At 37.8% G+C, this 23,183-nt stretch overlaps 1 protein-coding gene across 16 annotated transcripts in view; it reads right to left on the reverse strand.

The window, feature by feature from the left end:
• CELF1 (CUGBP Elav-like family member 1) overlaps positions 1 to 23,183 on the reverse strand; it is an 83,972-nt gene that overhangs the window by 40,234 nt on the left and 20,555 nt on the right. Inside the window, exon 1 of one of the 16 annotated variants that reach the window (XM_081279554.1) lies at positions 14,020 to 14,100. The exons of the other annotated variants lie outside the window; for them this stretch is intronic. The gene's annotated coding sequence lies outside the window, so the exon portion shown is untranslated. Of the gene's footprint in view, positions 1 to 14,019; positions 14,101 to 23,183 lie in introns of those variants that run through there. 16 annotated transcript variants of the gene reach the window in all.

Raw genomic sequence — 23,183 nt, forward strand, 5'->3', positions numbered from 1 at the left:
GGACACAACATCTTTGTTGGTATGTGGTGCTGAGGATCGAACCCGGGTCGCACGCATGCCAGGCGAGCGCGCTACCGCTTGAGCCACATCCCCAGCCCCCCCAAAGATTTTTTAAAGGAAAACACACATACAAAAAAAGAATGAACAATACTGTATTCCTCCACAGTGGCCCTTGTCATTTGGAAGATAACAAAGGTAGGTAGTCTAAAACACTAAAAGGTATTTTCTTTAAAAGCTTTATTTTTCAGTTTTGCTTTACCCTACATTCTGTTGCCTATTCTGTAAGAAAACAGAAATGCTTTGGGTAAAAAGGAGAGCTGAATGGAAATGAAAAGCTTTATGTTTGAAGTTTTTTTTTTTTTAATTTTTTTTAAACACGTTTCCTTTCACTTCTATGGAGAACTGAACTACATTTATTTATGCTTTATTTCCTTAGAGCCCCAAAGATGTCTGTTTCCATTAATGTTATTATGCAAAAATGGAGAGGTATAAAGGCATGTCCCAAGAAGGGTACAAAAGCTAAGGTGGAAAAGAAGCACCAAAAGAGGGTATGGGGTAGAAGAAGACAAGTTAGCCAAAGGTTAACAAACAGTATTTTAAGAAAATTAAAATAAGACCTTATACAGAAGTTCTTAAATTGTACCTGATTAAAAAAAAAAAAAAAAAAAGTCCCTGGGAAGACAGCCACTGACTCAGTCATTATCAGCAGCTCTTAGATAGCATGTACTGGATCACAAACTCCAGAGACAAGGCTGGTACAGTAATAGTTAAAGAAACACATGAGGGCTGGGGATGTGGCTCAAGCGGTGGCACGCTCGCCTGGCATGCGTGCGGCCCGGGTTCGATCCTCAGCACCACATACAAAGATGTTGTGTCTGCCGATAACTAAAAAACAAATAATTAAAAAAAAAAAAAAAAAGAACCACATGAGAGTTCTGAACCTATGACCTAGGCTTCATTAAGGAGACTCATTCTTACTAACAATTGTTGGAGCCAGGCACAGTAGCACATGCCTATAATCCCAGCAAGGCAGGAGGAATACAAGTTCAAAGCTAGCCTCAACAACTTAGCCAGGCCCTAAGCAATTTAGCAAGACCATGTCTAAAAATAAAAAACCCTGGGTTCAGTCCCCAATCCACCCCCTTCCCCCATATCAAAATGTTAGTAAGTGCCCTCTCAATAATTTCCTTGAAAAGCTTTTCTGATTTGCAATAGAAAGCCAATGAAGATTTAACTACTATCCAGTTTAGAGATTTTCAAATACTTTCAAAAGCAGAAGTGGTTTTGAAACATGAACACGAGGCTGTTCAGGCTGAAGACAAAGAAGAGCAAGACAGGCCCCAACTGTCTGTTTCTCCAGGTTCACAGGGCTAAGTCTCCTGAGAGAATTGTGAAAACTCACATGGATAATTTAAAACAATAGATAACTCACCAATTTGATATCCAGCGTTGAGATGAACATTCATTTTTTTGGGGGGAGGGGGTACTGAGCATTGAACTCAGGGGCACTCAATCACTGAGCCACATCCTCAGCCCTATTTTGTATTTTATTTAGAGACAGGGTCTAACTGAGTTGCATAGCACTTCACTATTGCTGAAGCTGGTTTTGAATCCACGATCCTCCTGTGTTAGCCTCCTGAGCCGCTGGGATTACAGGCATGCACCACCGAGCCCAGCTGAATAGTGTTTTTTGTTTTGTTTTGTTTTTTTGATATTTATTTTTTAGTTGTACACATACCTTTATTTTGTTTGTTTTTTTATGTGGTGCTAAAGATCGAACCCAGGGCCTCGCATGTGCTAGGCGAGTGCTCTCTACTGCTGAGTCACAACCCCAGCCCAGAATAAAGTTTTTAATAGTACATTTTTCTATCTTTATCATCAATAAATGTAAATATATCATCAATAAATATACATCCTCTAATTGATAGAATATGACATTTAAAATTTGTAAACCCTTATCACCTAAAAGTAAGGAGAAATTTTCAGAAGTTTCCATGAGCATTTAGCATATGCCATGATCTGTTTGGGGTATTTTATATTTCATTCTCATATCTATTTTCATTTTTTCAAATGAATAAAAACAGAGATGAAATAACTTTTTGTTTTTTAAAGAGACAGGAGGGAGAGGGAGAAGGAGAGGGAGAATTTTTTTTTAATATTTATTTTTTAGTTTTCGGAGAACACAACATCTTTGTTTGTATGTGGTGCTGAGGATCGAACCTGGGCCGCACGTATGCCAGGCGAGCGCGCTACCGCTTGAGCCACATCCCCAGCCCTGAGATGAAGTAACTTTTTCAAGAACACAGAGATCCAGGCAATCACAGAGTTGGTATATAAAGTCAGGTCCACTGGGTGAAAAGCCTGCTTCGGGGTTAAAAACTGTCTCCAGTGGGGCACAGTGGCATAGGCCTGTAATACCAGCAGCTTGGGAGGCTGAGGCAGGAGGATCAAGAGTTCAAAGCCAACCTCAGCAAAAGCAAGGTGCTGAGCACAGCTCAGTAAGACCCTGTCTTTAAAGAAAATAAAAACAGGGTTAGGGATTTGGCTCAGTGGTTAAGCACCAGAGTTCAATCCCTAGTACCTTTCCCCGCACTCCAAAAAAAAGCTTTCTCCAGGGGCTAGTATATAGTTCTTTGACAGACTGAATGGCCCCTTCCCCAAAAAAATAGAAAAGAAAAAACTCCAAAGCGATTGCCAAGAAAGTTCACACATATAAACCAAAGAAAAGACTGTTTAAATGGCGAGGACCATAAAGTTGAGTCTGACTATTTTTCTAAGGGAAAAATACAAATACACAAATAAACAAAATACAAATATTATAAGTCTTTTCAAGAAATATGATTAAGGGCCTGGGGCTACAGCTCAGTGGCAGAGCGCTTGCCTAGCATGTGTAAGGCATGATGAGTTTGATCCTTAGCACTGCATAAAAATAAAGAAAGAAATATGATTAAGGACAGCGAAACTCCTACTATTACAAGGTAGAGGTATGACTTACAATGAGTTAATTAGCACCTGTGTCAGTTCCCTTACCTGTAAGAGGAGTTAAACTATATTTACATATATATGTATATATGTATATTTACATATATATATGGACCAGATAGATGCCTAAAATACAATCTAGCCACTACAAACTTTGAACAGAGAAATAAGCAATAAAAATGACCTTTTAAAACTTGTGCTTGTGCCAAATTATAAAAAGGTGATATTGTTGTATTATATAGAAAGCCAGGAGTGTTTATTGATTCCAATAATAAGCTGTCATATGTAGACACAATACCAAAATTCATAGTATAAACTAATATACACATCTTAGAACCACAATGTGTGTCTTCCATTATGCAAGTGTAAGGAAATTACTAATCAGAGTAAGTTCCCAAATGATTAAAATATGCTTATGTATGTAAAAGTTGAATTACTTTTACTCTTAATCATTAGTTCATTGCAATTTTTCTTTTCTTTTTTTTTTACTTTTTGTATAACTCATTTGTTGTGGAGGTTTAGTTTATTTTTAAATATCAATTTTTAAAATAAATGGAAATGAAAATTTAAAAAAAAAGCGTGCTTAGTTCTGGGTTTCACCTATTTAGTGCTGGCGCTTTTACACATCTTATTTTATTTATTATATCAGCCTTTGAGGTAGTCAATCTGCTATTAGTGTGTGCACCTAGTATCCTGGATTAGAATCTGATGGCAACACCCATACCCTTACTGTTGGTTCCCAAAGAGAATGGGTAAATTAAGCAGGTACAATAAAGCACACAATAAATTCCCTTCTTTCTTGTCCCACCATTTCCAGAATACCCCCTTCCACTGTAGTAAGCTGTGCTTGTTGGTCCTGAACTGTATCAGGCTTCTGACTTGTCTTGGTCAACAGGGATAAGACTTAACACTTTGTGGTAGGAAAATCCCCTTTTCTTGCACACCTGTAATCCCAGCGAATCGGTAGGCTAAGGCAGGAGGATCGTGAGTTCAAAGATAAACAACTTAGTAAGGCCCCGAAAAACTCAGTGATATCCTGTCTCAAAATAAAAAATAAAAAGGGCCTGAAATGTTGCTCAGTGGTTAAGCATACCTGGGTTCAATCCCCAGTGCCACCCCCGCAAAAATAATCCCCTTCCCTTTCCTTGTATTTGCTCTTTAGTTACTTACCTAGTCTATTTCCATGATTCAGATTTAAGTTTGGGGCTTTGACTCCTTATTGACTAATGAGTCATCTATGTGTGTCCTCTCCATGACCCTAGTAAAAACAGATCTTAATCTCATCTCCACACTGCTCAGAACCCTGAACCTGTCTGTAGTGGCAACTTTTTTTTTTCTCAGCTTCTTTAAAAGTTGTGATAATCACACTGTTGTGCAATGTGGCTACAATTTTTAAAGCATTCTTTTTTCACAAGGATTTTTTAAAGTACCAGGGATTGAACTCAGGAGCACTCGACCACTGAGTCACATCCCCAGCCCTATTTTGTATTTTATTTAGAGACAGGGTCTCAATGAGTTGCTTAGCACTTTGCTTTTGCTGAGGCTGGCTTTGAATTTGCAAACCTCCTTCCTCAGCCATCCGATTTGCTGAGATTACAGGCATGTGCCACCACACCTGGTTCACAAAAATTCTTAATCTGCTACTCCCATATCTCTTTGAAACTGGAAGAGGTCTATGAACCCTATCTAATCTAAACAGTGTGAAGATGAACACTAAGGTTTTATGAAAACAAACAAACAAACAAACAAGTATAAATTCACAACTTTCTTCAGATTCTCTTAGGGGCTCATGACCAATGTTAGATTTATCCCCTTAACTCCCTCCCTTCCCTAGAGTATAGGACTAGACTATCACTAAATCATCTAAAAATATAACTATGCTTTTTCTGAAAAGATTTCAAACAGTTATCTATTTGAGTGCCTACAATATATAGGATACACTTGGAAAAGACTCAGTATTAACCTCAGCTCTAAATTTTTGTTAATGAAATGAAAATTTCAACTGTTACCATTTTGTAAACTAGCAACAAGTTTCTCCTCTCTTTTATATTTATATCCCCAAAACACCAGGAATAAAGATAACACACATTAGACCTTCAATTGTTGAACTAAACCTAACCCCCACACTCGCCTACTAATTCTTAAAACTTTCCAGGACATAGACATTTTTTTCTTTTGTCATCTTCTTTTTGTTTTTTTTGGAGACAGGGTCTTGCTATGTGGCCTGTGATCCACGTTGATCTGGAACTTCTAGACTCAAGCGATCCTCCTGTCATAGCCTTCCAAATAGCTACAACTATTTAACCTCAGTTCTAAGGCAGAAGGATCCTTAAGTTCAAAACCAGCCTTGGTAACTTTGTAAGACTCTGTCTCAAAATAAAATTTACAAAAGTCAGGGATGTAGTTCAGCGGTAGAGCACCCTGGTTCCACCCCCAGTACTGCAAAAAAGCAGGTGAGGGGGTTGACTGAGGGTATAGCTCAATGGTAACGAGTTTTCCTAGCATGTGTATAGCCCTCATGTTTATAACAAAATGCTGCCCCCTCACTAGTAAAGATTAAACCTAGGGCCTTATGCTAGGCAAGAGTTCTACCAATGACCTACATCCCAGTCATATTATTTATTTATTTTGGATGTGACAGGGATTGAACCCAGGGGCGCTTTGCCACTGAGCTACATCCCAGCTCTTTATTTTGAAACAGGGCCACATCAAGTTGCTCAAGGCCTCATTAAATTGCCGAGAGTAGCCTCAAACTTGTGGTCCTTCCACCTCAATCTCCTGAGTTGCTGGGATTACAGTCACGAGCCACAAAGCCTGGCCTGTTTATTTTTATAGAGAAACACATTTTGTGTTATTTCCTACCAGAATCTTTTTTTTCCTTTTCGGTACTGGGGAATGAACCCAAGGATGCTTAACCACTGAACCACATACTTAACTCCCCCTACCCCGCCCTTTTAAGTTGCTTTATATCTTTATTTATTTTTATGTGGTGCTGAGGATTGAACCCAAGATTGAACCCAAGGCCTCGCACATGCTAGACGAGCGCTCTACCGCTGAGCCACAACTCCAGCCCCCAGCCCCCAGTCCCCGCCACCGCCCCTTTAAAGACAGGTTCTTGCTAAATTGCTTAAGGCCTGGCTTTGAACTCATGATCCTTCTGCCTTAGCCTCCCAAACTGCTGGGATTACAAGTGTGAACTACGGTGCCTGGCTTCTACCAGAATCTTTCTATGCATGTACTAAGATGCATACACAAATATACAGAAGTATTACCAAATTCAGTATCATACTCTATATAATACTACTTTTCTTACTTTATAAACATTTCTGGGGGAGTATGGGCAGCCCATATTTAAGGATCAGAGCTAGAACTGGCTTAAAGCTTGATGTACAAATAGTATCCTTACCTATATATCACAATAAATATAACACTATTTCTTAAAGTCGACATTAATTATTAAATCTTCTAAAGTTTTACAAACTGTAAAACTTTACAAACTGCCTCAGCCTTCCAATTTGCTGGGATTACAGGCGTGTGCCACCACACCTGGTTAGGGCTGGGTGAGTTGGACTCTATTCTCATCTTCCTCCCTGATCTGTCATCTTCTATTTCATTCTATGACATTTCCAAATGACTATACTGCATCTAAGTAAGAGATCATATCCACCTCTGAGGCACCCCATTTTGGGTATGCTCAGATGAAGCAGTCAGGGAATGCAAAATACATTTTTAAAACCTCTTTTTTTTCTCTGGGCTGGTGTTGTGGCTCAGCAGTAGACCGCTCGCCTAGCACATGTGAGGCCCTGGGTTCTATCCTCAGCACCAAATATAAATAAATAAAATAAAGGTATTGTTTCCAACTAAAAAAAAAAAAACAACCAATAATTAAAAAAATAAAATAAAACCTCTTTTCCTAAAAAAAAGTCTCTTTTCCTACTTTTTCTAAAATACTCTCAAAGTAATTTCTCAAATCCTTATTAAGCAGTTCCTCTCTTCCCCACACAATTCCCTGGTGGATTAAGGGTGATGAAAGAGGAAAAGGAAAGCAATCTCCTTCTTTCTAGAGCTCCTCCTGTTTCCTTCCCACAGCAGCACTATTGGTGGAGAGCAACAAATTGTTGGATGTAGCAGTAGCAATTTATAAGTGGTGGTAGCTAAGCTAATGTGCAGTTATCTCTGGACAGAACTGTGAATAGAATGTATCTTTCTAGTTTAAACCTACTGTTCCAGAAGTAGGGGTTCTATACTTGCCTCATATGAGCAAAATTCAATCCCCAGTACTAGGGGAAACAGAAGTGAGGGCTCTAAAGCCACAGAGGAACTGTGACACCAGACAGGGCACCTAATCTAAACACGAGAGAGTGGTTAATCAACTCTTCCATAATATTCATGTGCCACTTGCTCAAATTTGGCATGTTTTAAGGCCACCAATTCCTCCTCAGCTTCACTGCCCTGCCAGAAGGCCAAATCTGTCTCCTCTAGTGAGTCACTACTGCTCCTCTCTCCAACTGCATTTTGATTTCAGCCCACTTGTGCATCTCATCAGGGCTGCACCATATGTTAGTACTATGTAGGCAGAATGTGACTAATTTTCTTCCTAAAACACTGTCAGAGTTACTTTTAAAATTACCTTACAATCTTGATGCCTCTGAAGAGTCATTATCACACATAACCTTCTAGAAATTACTTTATAATTATTTTTCTGGGTGCTCAAAAGAGGTTCTTCAGTATTTCCACTTCCATTTTCCAGATAATGGAACTAAAATGAAGAGAATGGATTAACTGATCCTAATTCCACAACCAGTCACTGCAACTTGGACTTTCTTGAATCACAGTTTAAAAAAAAAAAAAAAAAGGCAAAATAAGTCACAGTTTATAAAATACTTTTTAAATTGGGAATATCTCTCTCTCTCTCTCTCTCTCTCTATATATATATATATATATATATATATATAAAATACACACACACACACACACACACACTCACACTTTTTTTTTGCAGTGGTATTTAAACCTAGGGGTGCTTTATATCCATCCCCACCCCTTTTGAGCAGAGTCACCCTAAGTTGTCCAGGCTGGCCTTGATCGAAAGAGCCTGCCTCAGCCTCCCAAAGTAGCTTGGATTATAGGTATTCACCACTTTGCTCAGCTGTTGTTTTTAAGGTGATTATGACCAAATGATTTCATGATATCTGCCTGAGTAGCTTAGGTAACAACAATTGAATTGACCCATAGGCCCTAAATATTTTTCTAATTGATAGAAATCAGAAATGGGTGAAACTAAGGACAGTAGAATGAAACAAACATAACTTTCCTATGTTCACTTATGAATACACGACCAGTGTAACTCCATATCATGTACAAACACAAGAATGGGAAATTATACCCCATGTATGTATAATATGTCAAAATACATTCTAGGGGCTGGGATTGTGGCTCAGTGGTAGAGCGCTCACCTAGCATGTGCGGGGCCCTGGGTTCGATCCTCAGCACTACATAAAAAATAAATAAAATAAAGGTATTGTGTCCAACTATAACTAAAAAATACTTTATAAAAAAATACATTCTGTCATGTATAAGTAAAAAGAAGAAATAAAAAATTTCAAAAAAGGTTTCTCAAGTTATCCAGATACTTCAGGTCCTATGCTCATTCTAGTAACTGTTACAAGGTGGTAGTTTGTTGTTGCATTAAGACTTCCCTCTCTAATAATAATATTCTTCAAAGGATAATATCAATTGCAAAATATTAAAGGGACTGTAAGTACTCATTAACACTGAATATTGAACATGTCCTTTTAAAAAATATTTTTACTTATAGATGGACATGATACCTTTATTCTATTTACTTATTTTTATGTGGTGCTAAGGATCGAACCCAGTGCCTCCTGCATACTAGGCAAGTATTCTATCACAGAGTTACAGCCCCAGCCCCAGAACATGTCCTGTGAATACAGCAATTCCAGTTTTAAAAATACAGCCTACAAGTAAATCTGTATATAATATAGACAAAGAGTGTAAAGGGGCATTCATAAGAACAGAGATTGTAATAGCAAAACCGAGAAACATATGCCTATTGATTGGAGGCTAAATAAATAATAACCACACAACAGAACACTTTGTAGCTATTAAAGAGAATATGGCAGCTGATTTATCAGGGTATCTTTACATAATAAGAAAGGAATTACACATGGCTTGTATAGGAACAGAATAATCTTGGGAAGGATAAAGAAATAACTGCACCGCAGTTTTATACATAGAGTACTGGTTGAATTTTTTTACATGTGGATGTTACCATTCTACATAAGTTTCTTAAAGAAAATTCTTGAAACTACAAAGCATAAAGTAAAAACAAACAAAAAAACAACCCCCCACCTCAACCTATGCTCTGTTCCAAAACAAGCATTAGGATTACTTTTGTAATTTCTTTTTTCTTCCTATGCCTTAAATGATTTTATGGAACTGCTACTGACCAGGTAAATCAGGAATGTATTACATGTGAACTAGATAATTATATCATACCATTTAAAATTACCCAAGCAACTCAAATGATGTTCATGTAGCTCAGACTGCAAATCTTATGTCTGGCCTATTTAAAAAGTTTAAGGCTATTTTCAATCACTCAGCTGCATATCTATGTGTACATTTTCTTCAATCAACCTTTTCTGCCAAGGCAGAGTGCAACATTAGCTGGATTCCAGTAAGGAAGGAGAGGGACAGGGTGAGATAATATGTCAAAACAAGTTCTATAAATACAGCTTTTGGCCTAGTATCTCAAAAAGGAATCAAAACAGCTTCAAGCTTAAAGAGAAAAATCCTACAGTCCTGCAATGTCTTACTTGACAGCTCTGGAGAAGAGGCCCAGGATCTGGAATCTTGTTTCTCACACTGTATCTCTTCTCCGTCTCCCTAATCTTAGAAGGAGGCTTGATCCAATTGTAGAATTTATCACTCCAAGACCACATCTCCCCTGCCTCTTCCCTTATCTTACCCCCACACTACCCAACATTTGCTGCAATATCCTCTCACTATGCTCAGTAACCTCTTAGGAAGACATGACCAACACAGATAATATATACCAGTCCTTCCACAGCACCTAGCACCTATCTATCTTCCATCATCTCCAAGATCCTTAACCAAGCAGCCAAGAACCCTGCGTGTACCATCTGCCCCAACTTCACCCCAAACACATGGCCACTCAAGCAGGATGTATCCATATGGTATTATCTCAGGAGGTTTGTCTTATTGTGTTGAAAAGCAAGAAACTTCATTCAGTCTCTTTTATGTTGTTGTTGTTGTTCTTCTTTTTGTTTAGTTGTAGATGAACCCTTATTTTATTCACTTATTTATATGCCATGCTGGGAACAGAACCCAGTGCCTCACACATGAGGCAAGCACTCTACTGCTGAGCGAGGATCCTAGCCCTCTTTTTATATTCTTAATACTTCAAAACCAAAAATTACTTTTCTGTGCAGATAATTTTTGAGACAGGTTATCTGTCAGAAAGTAAAAACTTACACCTCTGGTTCAGCCAGTCAGGGAGTATCCTAAGTATAGCTTCATTGACTCCCAGGGACCAATTTTAAATATCTACATATTACCACTTTTTTAAAAAGATGACTTCAGCCAGGCACGATGGCACATGCCTGTAATTCCAGTGTCTGGGGAGGCTGAGGCAGGAGGATTGAAAGTTCAAAGCCAGGCCTCAGCAACTTAGGCCCTATGCAACTTAGCAAGACACTGTCTCAAAATAAAAAATAAAAAGGGCTGGGCCTGTGGCTCAGTGATTAAGCAGCCCTGGGCTCAATCAGCATTAACAACAACAACAAAAAAAAAAGTGATTTCAATTATCATGCTTTCCTCACTCTCCAACTGTGCTCATAAAAGAGCTTCTCACATTTAATACCCACTTATGACTTCCATCTTCTCCTTCAAATCACTTCTAAAAAATAATCTTAACTGTTTCACAAAATTGAACTTGTCCATGCTTTGATTTCAGTTTTACAAAAAAGATATCAACCAAAAAAATTCACATTTATAATCCCAGAACTAAAGAGGATGAAAACACACACACACACACACACACACATATAAATACAGAAATGCAACTCCTGTCCTTATAGAGTTTATGATCTTAGCCAGGCATGATGGCGCATGCTTGTAATCCCTGTAGCTCTGGAGGTTGAGGCAGGAGATAGAAAGTTCAAAACCAGCCTCAGCTATCAGTGAGGCCCTAAGCAACTTAGCAAGACCCTGTCTCTAAATAAAATATAAAAAGGTCTGAGAATGTGGCTCAGTGGTTAGGTGCCTCAATCCCTGGTACCAAAAATAAACAATCAAAACAAAACAAAAACAAATATTTACTTCAAGTCTATTAGGTACCCAACCCCAGATTTGGAATCATATTATTGCTTTCCAATACCAGTTTTAACCCTCACTAGCCAGGTAACTTTAAACAAACTATTAAAACTTTACATCTCTGTTTTCTTGTGTGAAAAATTGTTACAAAAAGAGTACCTACCACACAGGATATTTCTTAGGATTAAGGATTTATATGGGTAAAGAGCATTTAGAACACTTCCTGGCGCAAAGAAAGTGTTCAATAAACATTTTGTTATTATAATTCCAGGCACTAAGCTTGGTACCTATATTGGGAAAAGTATGAGTCCCAAAGAAGAGTTTTCTTTTAGAAATGATTATATCTCTTCAAAATGTGTCACCTAAAATATCAGGGAAGTATTTCCTAAAGGAGGTAATAAAGTAGTGACTGGATGACAGATAACCTCCCACTGGCCTTTTCAGTAGCCAGTGTAAATAAATATACAGAACTTTTCAATATGGAATACTGAACCACTTATTCTAAAAACATTATGTATAAACACTTATCTATTCCCCTCATCATACCAAAAAAGATCTATATATGTCTTCAAAATGGATATAGTAGAAAAACATAAACTAATAAAATGAGCCCAAGATGTGGTGCTAAGGATCGAACTCAGTGCCTCACAAGTGCTAGACAAGAACAAGAACAAAGGGAAAGCTGAAATATATAGATGTGTCCATTTGCTTGAGCTACAATATCAAAGGGCTGTCATTCAATTTAATCATCAATGATAGCCCTATCTAGAACATACAATATTCATAGCATAAGTCAAGTACTAAGAACAGTCCAGAAGATGAAGCTAACACAACACCACACTCAACAGTTTTAGTAAGTCTTTTTTTGTGTGTGTGTGTGTGGGGTGCTGGGGATCGAACCCAGGGCCTTGTGCATGGAAGGCAAGCACTCTACCAACTGAGCTATATCCCCAGCCCAGTTTTAGTAAGTCTTAAGGAGATGCTTAGGCATGGTAGCACACACCTATAATCCTAGCTACCTGGGAAGATGAGGCAGGAGGATCCTAAATCAAAGGCCAGCCTAGCCAACCTGTTTCAAAATGAAAAATAAAAGGGCTGGGAATGTAGCTCAGTATTTGCCCAACATGCATGAGTTTAATCCCCAGCACCAGAAGGGAAAAACAAAAGATTTAAGTGTGCAGAACCCATCCATCCCAAGCTCAGGGGGCATAAATACATAAATATCCTGGACAGTTTCCCAACATGCTCTCCGTAAAACTTACAAAGAAAAAATTCAAATTCTTAAGATATAAGTGGCCTACCTATTAAGTATTTACTTGATTTTTTTTAAGAGAGAGAGAGAGAGAATTTTAATATTTATTTTTTAGTTTTTAGCGGACACAACATCTTTGTTGGTATGTGGTGCTGAGGATCGAACCCGGGCTGCACGCATGCCAGGCAAGCGCGCTACTGCTTGAGCCACACATCCCCAGCCCCTTACTTAATATTTTTATCAGCAAATTAATTCTTTGGAATTTTGAAATACTCTTTTTGCCTCTTGAAGGTAATGATACCCAGACCCTAGGCCCTAAACACATTATATCTGAAGCCAACAATGAGCAAGTTACAGAATAGATTCCTAATTGTTTGTTAGAGCCAGAATACATCAGCAAGTAATACCATGGAACCCCATATCCATATCACACAGACACAGGACCTGCCTCAGTAACGCTGCTTCTCCAGCATTTAAAGTCCTTTCTTCTCCTTAACCACCAAAGTTACCAACATGTCTCATCCCCACTCAGTTGACAAGTTCTATTCTACTCTGCATGTTTGTGACTCATGGGGCTGGGGGAGGGGAATAATAGGAAACTTAAAACAAGCAAACTTGACTTTAGACTTAAATGGAATTAGAAAATCTCACAAGCCAAGAAAGTATCCTTTTAAAATACAGAAACTAACACAATAGCATTTGAAAATAGCCTAAAATCTGTCTGTCATATCCCCTAGATAGACAGGACACCAAAGGGCAATAAAAGGCCTTTATAAGGCCAAACTTGACAAGGCATACAAATTGGAGCAAAAAGCAAAGGATGCTACAAAGCCCAAACAGGGCACTCCCCACAATTCCCTTCCCAGAAAAGCACACAGTCAATAGCCCCTACTGCACACACTCTCTTAAAAAAAAGTACACTAAATCATCTCTTAAGAAACCTTCTTAATGAGGAGATATCTTTTTTTTTTTTTACTCAGGTTTTATATCATGAAATCTATATGCCAGGAATTCAGTTCTACCTCAAAAGCTTATTTGTGAACTGTAAAAAAAAAAAAAAAAAAAAAAAGGAAAAAACACTACCACTTCAATGAAATGGTTTCTAAGGGAACCCAAAGACCATTTCTTTTTTCTTTTTCTACTTGTAGATGGACACAATGCCTTTTTTCTGTTTGCTTATTTTTACATGGTGCTAAGGATCGAACTCAGTGCCTCACAAGTGCTAAGCAAGCACTCTATCACTGAGCCACAATCTCAACCCACCCCCAAAGACCACTTCTGACACAGCATGGCACTGTCTCCCCAGGTTGTTATTTTATTAAAACAATACAAATCTCACCTCTCCAGCTCATCCCTAGATTCTGAGACATTTTCTATAATTTATAAATGATGAATCCAAACAAAACAAAAAAGACAAACAGGTAGGTCACCTCTTTCACTTGAAAACCTTAGTCCTCCACAGAAATGTACATAGACAGACAGATGGATGCACATAAGAACACAAACTGTGAGCCCTGGATGAGTCCTGAGCAGGTCTGAGGCAGCGTGGGTGCACAGGGCAGCCGCGAGGCCTAGCTAGTAGGCTGCTCCTGCTGTTGCTGTACAAATATAGAAAGCTAAAAAGTGGAACAGCAGCTTCAGCAGAACAGACTCTGCTCCATGCTCAGAGGGAGGAGCAGGGAACAAACAGCTTTTCCCATACATGGTTGCTAAAAGGGGGCCATCAGTGAAAGCCCAATTATCTCACACACATGCATTCTGTTCACATGCTCTGGACAAAAAGCAGAAACACATAGGCTGGCACTTGAAGGAAGGTTTGAGAGAATCTATTTCAGTCAAAGAATATCTCAATAATTTCAGTCACTTACCTCAGCCATGGGAAATGGAAAAACTTTACTAGGTCAGATTCTTACTAGATCAGCAATAGCCATGAGGTTCAATTTTACAATTTAATGTGCAAAAAAAGTTGTTCCCCATTTGTATGAGCAATCTTAATCTTTATTGATCCTTTGCTGCCTCCAGAATGAAGGTCTCATTCCAACGCAGAATGTTTGGGGGCCCCTCCCAACCTCCCAGTTGGTATAAGTTAAAATAAATTCTGATATAACTTTTAAAATTATTTCCCAAGTACCAGCTTATGTAACCAAAAGTCAATAATTTATGTTCCAAATTATTTTATTTAGAACAATTCAGGAATTTCATCTCAATGAGAAATACATGAAAAGTTTAATTTCTGACCCTATTAAGCTCTTCAAAGATAAAAAAAAAAATCAGTTGGTTGGCTAAAAGGATTGTTTTTCAGTTCTAACTAAATTAATCAAATACTCAGTGTGTGCTATTTATGTATCTATTCAATAGAACAGGGGTTGCAGCACCAATGAATATTTCTAAAATTGTTCCTCCATAAGATGACCTTATTAGATAATAAAGGTTTACAATACATGACTAGTGCTAAACTGTGGAGCACAAACTATCAATACTATGCATATTAAGAGCAGTAGAGTGAGGATAGACAGACCCAGACCTTCTGTGGGTCCTAACTACTTACACTCTAAGCTCAGCTGTGACATCGTCAATATAGGATTTGGACTACATTTTTAAGGTCTCCCAATTTCTGTAATTCCAACATAAAATATTTCATGTGGCATAAAATTAATATCACAGGGCTACTTCTGCCTACTTTAGAGAAAATATATTCTAAAGAATGTTAAAAACTGGGGTCAAGGGGGCTGGAGTTGGGGATCAGTGGTAGAGTGCTCTCCCTAGCACTGAGTTCATTCAAACCTCACACCCCCACATTGAAACAACAACAACAACAAAAACAAACGGGGGGTCAGGGATATAGCTTCGTTGTAGAGTGCTTGCCTAGCATGCACTAGGCCCTGGATTCAATCTCGGGCACAAAATATAAATAAATAAATATTCAGACCATAACTAACATCCACTATAACATCTCTCACGTTACATTCCTTGGAAAACTGCTCAGCCTTTTGAACAAATTTTAAACTACTCCTTAAAAAATAATAAAATCAAAAATATGCCATAGGGAAACAAATGGTGGGACTAGAAATGATGCTGATATACTCTGTGATCCTTGATTAGAAAATACTGCTACGTCATCCAGTCATCAAAGGGAGCTCCTGAGAAAAAAGCATTGATCATCTCCTCTCAATAAGGGAAGCATGCGGTATTTGTGTGTGCACCATCCCAAGTTCATGGGGCATAAATACACAAACATCCTGAATAGCTCCAACAATATATTCTAAAATTTATTTATTTATGGTATTGGGGATTAAACCCAAGGTCACTTAACCACTGAGCCACATCACCAGCCCTTTTTTTATATTTTATCTAAAAACAGGGTCTCACTGAGTTGCTTAGGGCCTCATTAAGTTGCTGAGGCTAGCTTTGAACTTGCAATCCTTCTGCCTCAGCCTCCCAAGCTGCTGGGATAATAGGCATACGCCACTGCCACCTGGCTACTCCTTAAAACTTAAAAGAAAAAAAAGTATTAAGATAAAGCCAGGTATGGGGGCACATCTCTGTTATCCCAACAGCTCGGGAAGCTGAGGAAGTTCAAAGCCGGCCTCAGCAACAGTGAAGCGCTAAGCAACTCAGTGAGATCTCTAAATAAAATACAAAATAGGACTGGGGATGTGGTTCAGTGGTCAAGTACCCTGAGTTCAATCCCAGGTTACCCCCTGCCCCCCCAAAAAAAAAACCCCAGCAAACTTGAATTCTCAATCACACTACCCAGGTCTCCCAGTGCAAGACAGAGAACCCTGGCAATGCCCTATAAGAAAAAAAAAAAAAAAAGAAAGAAAGAAAGAACGGAAGGACAGAAGGAAGGAACCTGAAACACAGCAGGATTCCAGAAGTGGAAGCACAGCCAGACACGGTGGCATCTCAGCCTCAGCAACTTACTGAGGCCATAAGTCAAAATAAAATATTAAAAGCATGGTGGTGGTGATTGGGAATGTAGCTCAGGGGTAGAGTGCCCCTGAGTTCAATCCCCACTACTGGGAAGAAAAAAAATGAGAAAAAAAGAAATTTCTTAAGTGTGTTGAAAGATATCCCACCAGACAGTTTCTTTCTTGCCACATTCTTCTTTTTTATTTTCTTTTATTTTTAAAGGTAAAGCTTCCAGTGTCCTACCTCTAATCCTACTTTGTACCTAAAGAACAGGAGGCAGGTACAGAGGGGGAAGAGATCTAAAGCATGCAGACTAAAATGAAGAAAACTGATAAAAGGCAGGCAAAGAAAAAAGATGCAAGAGAGGCATATGAGAATGGCTACTGCCCTATACCTCAATTGATAAAAAAATATTAGATAAAACAAAAGACTAGCCTTCACCTAAGAAAAAAAGTGCCCATCACTGAACCACTTAAGCCTAAAATTTAGGTTCTCATGACAACCTAAGTCAGCACACTGCACATACTGTATATAAAGCACATATTTAGAGGCATACCTAGTAAATTCAAAATGTGACATATGTGCAATGTAGGCGACAACATTATTCTGGGAACTTTAAAATCTTCCAACTTCTTTTTGCAGTCCCAAAGATGATATAATAGAGTCAACTATGGAGAGGGTGTAAGCTCAAGAAAAAAAGGTACAGAGAATATAAATAGAAACAAAGAGATGAAAGACAAGAAGAAAATTCAGACTATCAGGAAAAAAAAATTGTGAACACCTCTCCCACTGTGAATCAACCTGTAAATGAAGGCTTAAAAAGTAAGATTTCTGAAGACATACATCAAGATAGCATTGGGAACTTCCTTTATGTGAGCTTAGTCTAAAGAGCACATGGTCACAGAACTGACAGTTTGGCAAATGTGGCACCAATTGCACAGCAGTCTAAAGAGAACAGTGTTTTCTTTCTCTCTTCTAGGAGTTCATAGAACATGGCCATTTAAAACTAAGAAGCAATATCAGAACAAAAGGATGGCTGTGGTGTCTGGGGATTGTGAGAGGAAGACCAGACTTTAAGAAGAAAAATTAGAATTACAAACCTACTAGTAAAGAGATGTCAAGATTATGTCTCACAAAAAAAAAAAAAAAGAAGAAGAAGAAGATGTAATACCCAATTTTCTCAGACAGTAAATGACCTGTGGGAAGGTTACCTCCACCTATCTGCCCATAAAAGCTCCGTTTTGATCCATGCATCTCTTTTGAAAATATTTTAAGATGTAACGGCTGCTACCTACCTTAAAAACACATTTTCTGTTAGCTCACTGATAGAGAACTTGCCTAGCATATGTCCTGGATTTCAACCCCAGTATCAAAAAGAAACAAAGCAAAACAATCCACATACCCAGGCCATTTCTGTTAAATTGTTAAATTGTTCTGTTAAATTTCTACTTTTCAATAAGAAATAAAAATAGTTTTGAATATGACTATCTTCCTAACTCTCTAAAAGAATTTCTGAAATGAGACATTGAATTTACATTGCTGATTAACAGCTTGTTAAAAAGTATTCTACTGGGCTGAGGTTGTGGCTCAGTGGTAGAGTGCTTGCCTCACATGTGTGAGGCACTGGGTTCTATTCTCAGCACCATGTATAAATTAATAAACAAAGGTCCATCAACAACTTAAAAAAAAATGTATGCTACTCCATGAGCCTGCATGGTGGCATACCCCTGTAATCCCAGCTACTTGGTAAACTAAGGCAGAAGGACCACAAATTTCAAGGCCAGTTTGGGCAACTTAACCATACCTTGTTTCAAAATTTAATAAAAGGTAGAACACACCTGTAACCATAGCAACTTGGGAGGCCAAGGAAGGCGGATCACAGATTTAAGACAAGCCTCAGCAATCCAGCGAGGAAGATCACAGATTTAAGACAAACCTCAGCAACCTAGCGAGGCCCTGAGCAATTTACTGGGACCCTGTCTCAAAATTAAAAATTTAAAAAAGGGCTGGATAGGTATGTACCTCAGTGGTGAAGCAAGCCTATGTTCAATCCCTAGTACCAAAAATAAAAATAAAAGGGCTGGGGATGTAGCTCAGTGGTAGAGCACTAACCTAATATACATGAGGCCCTGGGATCAATCCCCAGTATCACAAAAAAAAAAAAAAAAAAAAAGTCATACTACCACATGAAAGGAATTGCTTACAAAATAAAATTACTTCAGTACTGTCATGAGACTGAGTCTCAAAAAGCAGGAAAACTACAGGAAAAGAGCACAGCATTGGGGCTGGGGTTGTGGCTCAGTACGTGTGAGGCCCTGGGTTCGACCCTCAGGACCACATAAAAATAACTAAATAAAATAAAGGCATTGTGCCTGACTACATCTAAAAAATAAATATTAAAAAAAAAAAAGTGCACAGCATTGTTCTGCTACTTAACAGAGGAGGTTCAAATAAGTTACTATCTTCGCTGAGGTTCCTAACTTGAAGTTTCCTCAGTCTATAAAATGGTGGTATGCAGCCATCTCTTAAATCTCTTGTTTATACATGTGTGTATATGTGTCTACGTCTATGTCAATGTGAGATCCAACAGAGCTAGAGCTAGTTCTTTCATTACACTATACCTTAGCATACTTTCTTATCAATGACAAATATGTATAATTAATTATTTTTATATATTTTTAGTTGTTGATAGACCTTTATTTATTTATTTATATGTGGTTCTGGAAATTGAACCCAGTGCCTCACATGTGCCAGGCAAGTGCGCTATGGCTGAGCCCCAGCCTCATACAATTAATTTTTATGCAAAAATGTACTCATCAAATTAACACCAAGAATAATGACTAAATGTTTTGGAATGAATGAGGAAAAGGGAACAGTATCGATTAATGCTGGGATTGAAATATTTCTTTCAGAAACATATCATATCTACTAATGACTAAAATATCTGATTCAACTAATTATTCTGGATGTACAACAAGTAGCACTAGTGGCTATGGAATTCTATAATATTAAAAACTCAGCCACATTTTCACTATAGCGTTCTCTACTGTGTTGAAGACAAGACAGCAAAGACTACAAACATTGCCAACAGCATTTTTACTGTAATTTTCTGGTAAGACAAAAATAAAAAATAATATTGGGAACCAAAGTCCCATTTTAGGGACATTTCAAGGAAAGGAATCTGTGATTATAAGAAATTAAAAACATTCCTACATATCTTTTTTTAATATCTATTTTTTAGTTATAGGAATCTCTTTTATTTTTATATGGTGCTGAGGATCAAACCCAGTGCCTCACGCTTGATAGGCGAGCACTCTACCTCTGAGCCACAACCCCAGCCCATTTCTGCATATCTTATTAGAAAATGTATGTGTGGACTTAAACTAAAAGGTACTTTTAAAAACCTCTAGCTAATAACCTTAACTATAATAATCCACAACTACTTTTCAAGCACTTCTGAAAGAACACAAAATAAAAACAGAAGCACTCACTGGTAATTAAATACTCACTAGTATTAAATAACTGAAACACTGAGCAACGTGACATTCAAAAAGTGGACCTACATGCCCATAATCCAGTTACTCCGGTGGCTGAGGCAGGAGGATTCCAAGTTCAAGGCCAACCTTGGCTACTAAGGGAAACCCTGTCTCAAAATAAAATAAAAACGGCTAAGGGCCCATTTTAGTGGTAAAACACAACAATAACAATAAAAAGAAACTAAAAATCCTTTTTCAGTGAGTAGATACAAAGAATAATTAACAAAATAATGTTAGTATAATCCCCCAAATTCACTTTTGTATAAATGTATCCACTCTATTTTGTTTATTTTTATTTGATGCTCAGGATCTAACCTAGCACCTCACACATGCTACTCAAACTCTCTGCCACTGAGCTTACAGCCCTAGCCCATGTATCCACTCTAAACAATGACAAAAGCATTTACAAATACACCACAAAACAACTTGCCTATTTGGCTTTTGATTCTTTCAAAATATTTTTGAAGGCTTTTTTTTTTTTTTTTTTTGGTGGTACTAGGGCATTCTACCACTAAGCTACATTCCCAGCTCCTTTTAATTTTTTATTTTGACTGAATCTCATTAAGTTGCTCAGGTTAGCCTCGAACTTGTGATCCTCCTGCCTCAGTCTCCCAAACTGTTGGGATTACAGGTATGTGTCACAACACACCAAGCTTGAAATCTTTGATATTCTTTAACTCACAATCATCTCTCCTTATTAAGCACATTTTAAAGTACGTCAGACCCAATATAGCATTTATTGTTATCTCTTCTCTCCCACTTATTAAAGGACTAGTTTGTTCAAGTATGGCATTATCTTTTCAAAGATAGGCACTATAAAATGCCTTGAAGGAATTATCTGTCTTGTCATGGCTGATAAGCAAGACTTAAATGGAGACAAATAGGCCAATGAAAAACATTCGGGAATTGTTCTGATTTACAACCATCATTATAAAATGATGGGGGGGGAGGGAGAATCATCTCTTTAAAATTTGAAATCTACTGTAAAACCATCTTCTCCAAGAACTCCATCAATGGGGCATTTGTCAACTAGACATGTACCTCCACATGAGGGAAAAGGCAGCAGTTGCCTGTCCAGGATGATGCAGAAGGGATTCTTTCATTGGGTAGACAAGTTTCCCTCCATGACCTTTCCGGTCCTTTCCTAACCTCAGGAACTGAGATTTCAATTTAAAAAGTAGAGGCAATGCGTGGATGGAAGCAGCAGAACAGAGTTGGGAAAATGTAAAGGCCTGGGCTTCTGCTTCTAAAGTGAACTTAAGGAGTTTCATTTCGCTCATTTATAAAATCAAAATTAGAGAAGGAAAATCTGAGGCTTCAAACATTCTGATCCTAGGGCTTACTTCCTCTTCCTCCTATGCCACCTACCACCACTTTCCCACTGCTACACTTTACCATAATTAGGCAGCTTTTTTTAAGCCTCTAATTAATGAAACACAGAAATTAAAACCTTAAACTTTCTTTTCTATTTCTTGCTCACTGCAAAATGTGCAACATTTTATCAAGAAGTAGTTAATGCCACATAGTTCTTGATATATACTGGCTTTTCTTTGAACTCCAGTGACAGTTTTAACAGTGATAAGTTGTAAGCAAGGAGTATGTTACCATAGGGACTCACTAGGATTTCTGGGGTGGATCCAGCAGAGTTGTTTCTTTTTTTTTTTTTTTTTTGGTCAAAGCACTTTCTGATATTCTAGATCTGACAATTCAGAAAGATGATCTAGGGGCTGAGGTTGTGGCTCAGTGGGAGAGTGTTTGCCTGGCATGTGTGAGGCCCTGGGTTCAATTCTCAGCACCACATACAAATAAATAAATTAAATCAAGGATCATCAATAACTAAAAACATATTTAAAAAAAAAAAAAGATGATCTGATTTTTCTTCAGCAAGTTGCCTTCAACACCACATATGCAATTCTGAATAAATGTGAAAAACCATTTATAGGTTCTCTCTTGAAAAAGCTAAATAGTCCCCTCTCTATTCATAAACAATTAAAATACAAACTCAATATGTATGCTGTTATTTCTTTCTAAACTACCAAACTGTATGAATTTTATTATTTAGTATTCTAATTAAGACTTAAAAGTTCTCCGAACTTTAACAAATATTGGGCTTTCCTACATTATTACATTAGAAATATATCAGACACACAAAATTATAAAAAACAAAACTGACGGTATTGGAATATAGAAGTTAAGATCAAATTTAGATAAAGGTGATATAATTCAGGAAGATGAAAATGGTCACTCTGCTAGTGTGTAGCCACTTATCTCACCAGAGACCAGAGTTAAAAGATATGTTAGGCAAGGTGCTCTTGGGGCTGAGGCAGGAGGATTCCAAGTTTGAGGCCAGCCTCAGCAATTTAGTGACATTCTAAGCTACTTAGTGAGATCTTGCCTTAAAATAAGAAAAAAAGGAATAAGTGCCTCTGAATTCAATTCCCAGTGCCTCCCCAAAAGAAGATATCTTTTTTTAACGAACATTTTTAAAATTTTGTTCTAATTAGTTATACATGACAGAAAACATTTTGACACTGTACACAGATGGAACACAACTTCTCATTCCTCTGGCTATACATGGCACAGTCACACCAGTAGCGTGATCATACATATTTACAGAATAAAAATGTCCAGCTCATTCCACTGTCCTTCCCATTCCCAGACCCCCCCCCCAATAAAAGCAGATATCTTGAAGGAAAGGTAAAATCATTTACAAATCTAATATGTGGATCTGGTTTGTCAGAGAAGGGAATCAGTCAGAATTGAAAATATTTTTCTAAGTCATAAGCTTCCTGGAACAGACTGAAGTCATTATATGAAAAAGTCTTAGCCCAGAACAAAGTTACACCAGACAAATGAACATTAATAAACAAAAATAGCACTTCATCTTATAATAACAATCAGTTCTCTTAGGCCTGATCCACAATAACTTGAGACCTAGAAAGCACCAGAAAAAAAGCTCAAAAAAGTCCCTGTATTCATAAAAGTCTTCCACTGACCTCAAAAATTAACAACTGCAAAACCTAAATAGAAATACCATAAGAAAATACATTGAAAATCAAATTCTTAATCATTTTATAAAAGCAAAACAGTAATCTTAACCCAAAAAGGGAAAAATGAGTCTAAATAGATAGGATACACTGTTGGTC

Source organism: Spermophilus citellus (assembly GCF_964194105.1).
Source record: "Spermophilus citellus genome assembly, chromosome: 2".
In the NCBI taxonomy this organism is placed as follows: Eukaryota; Metazoa; Chordata; class Mammalia; order Rodentia; family Sciuridae; genus Spermophilus; species Spermophilus citellus.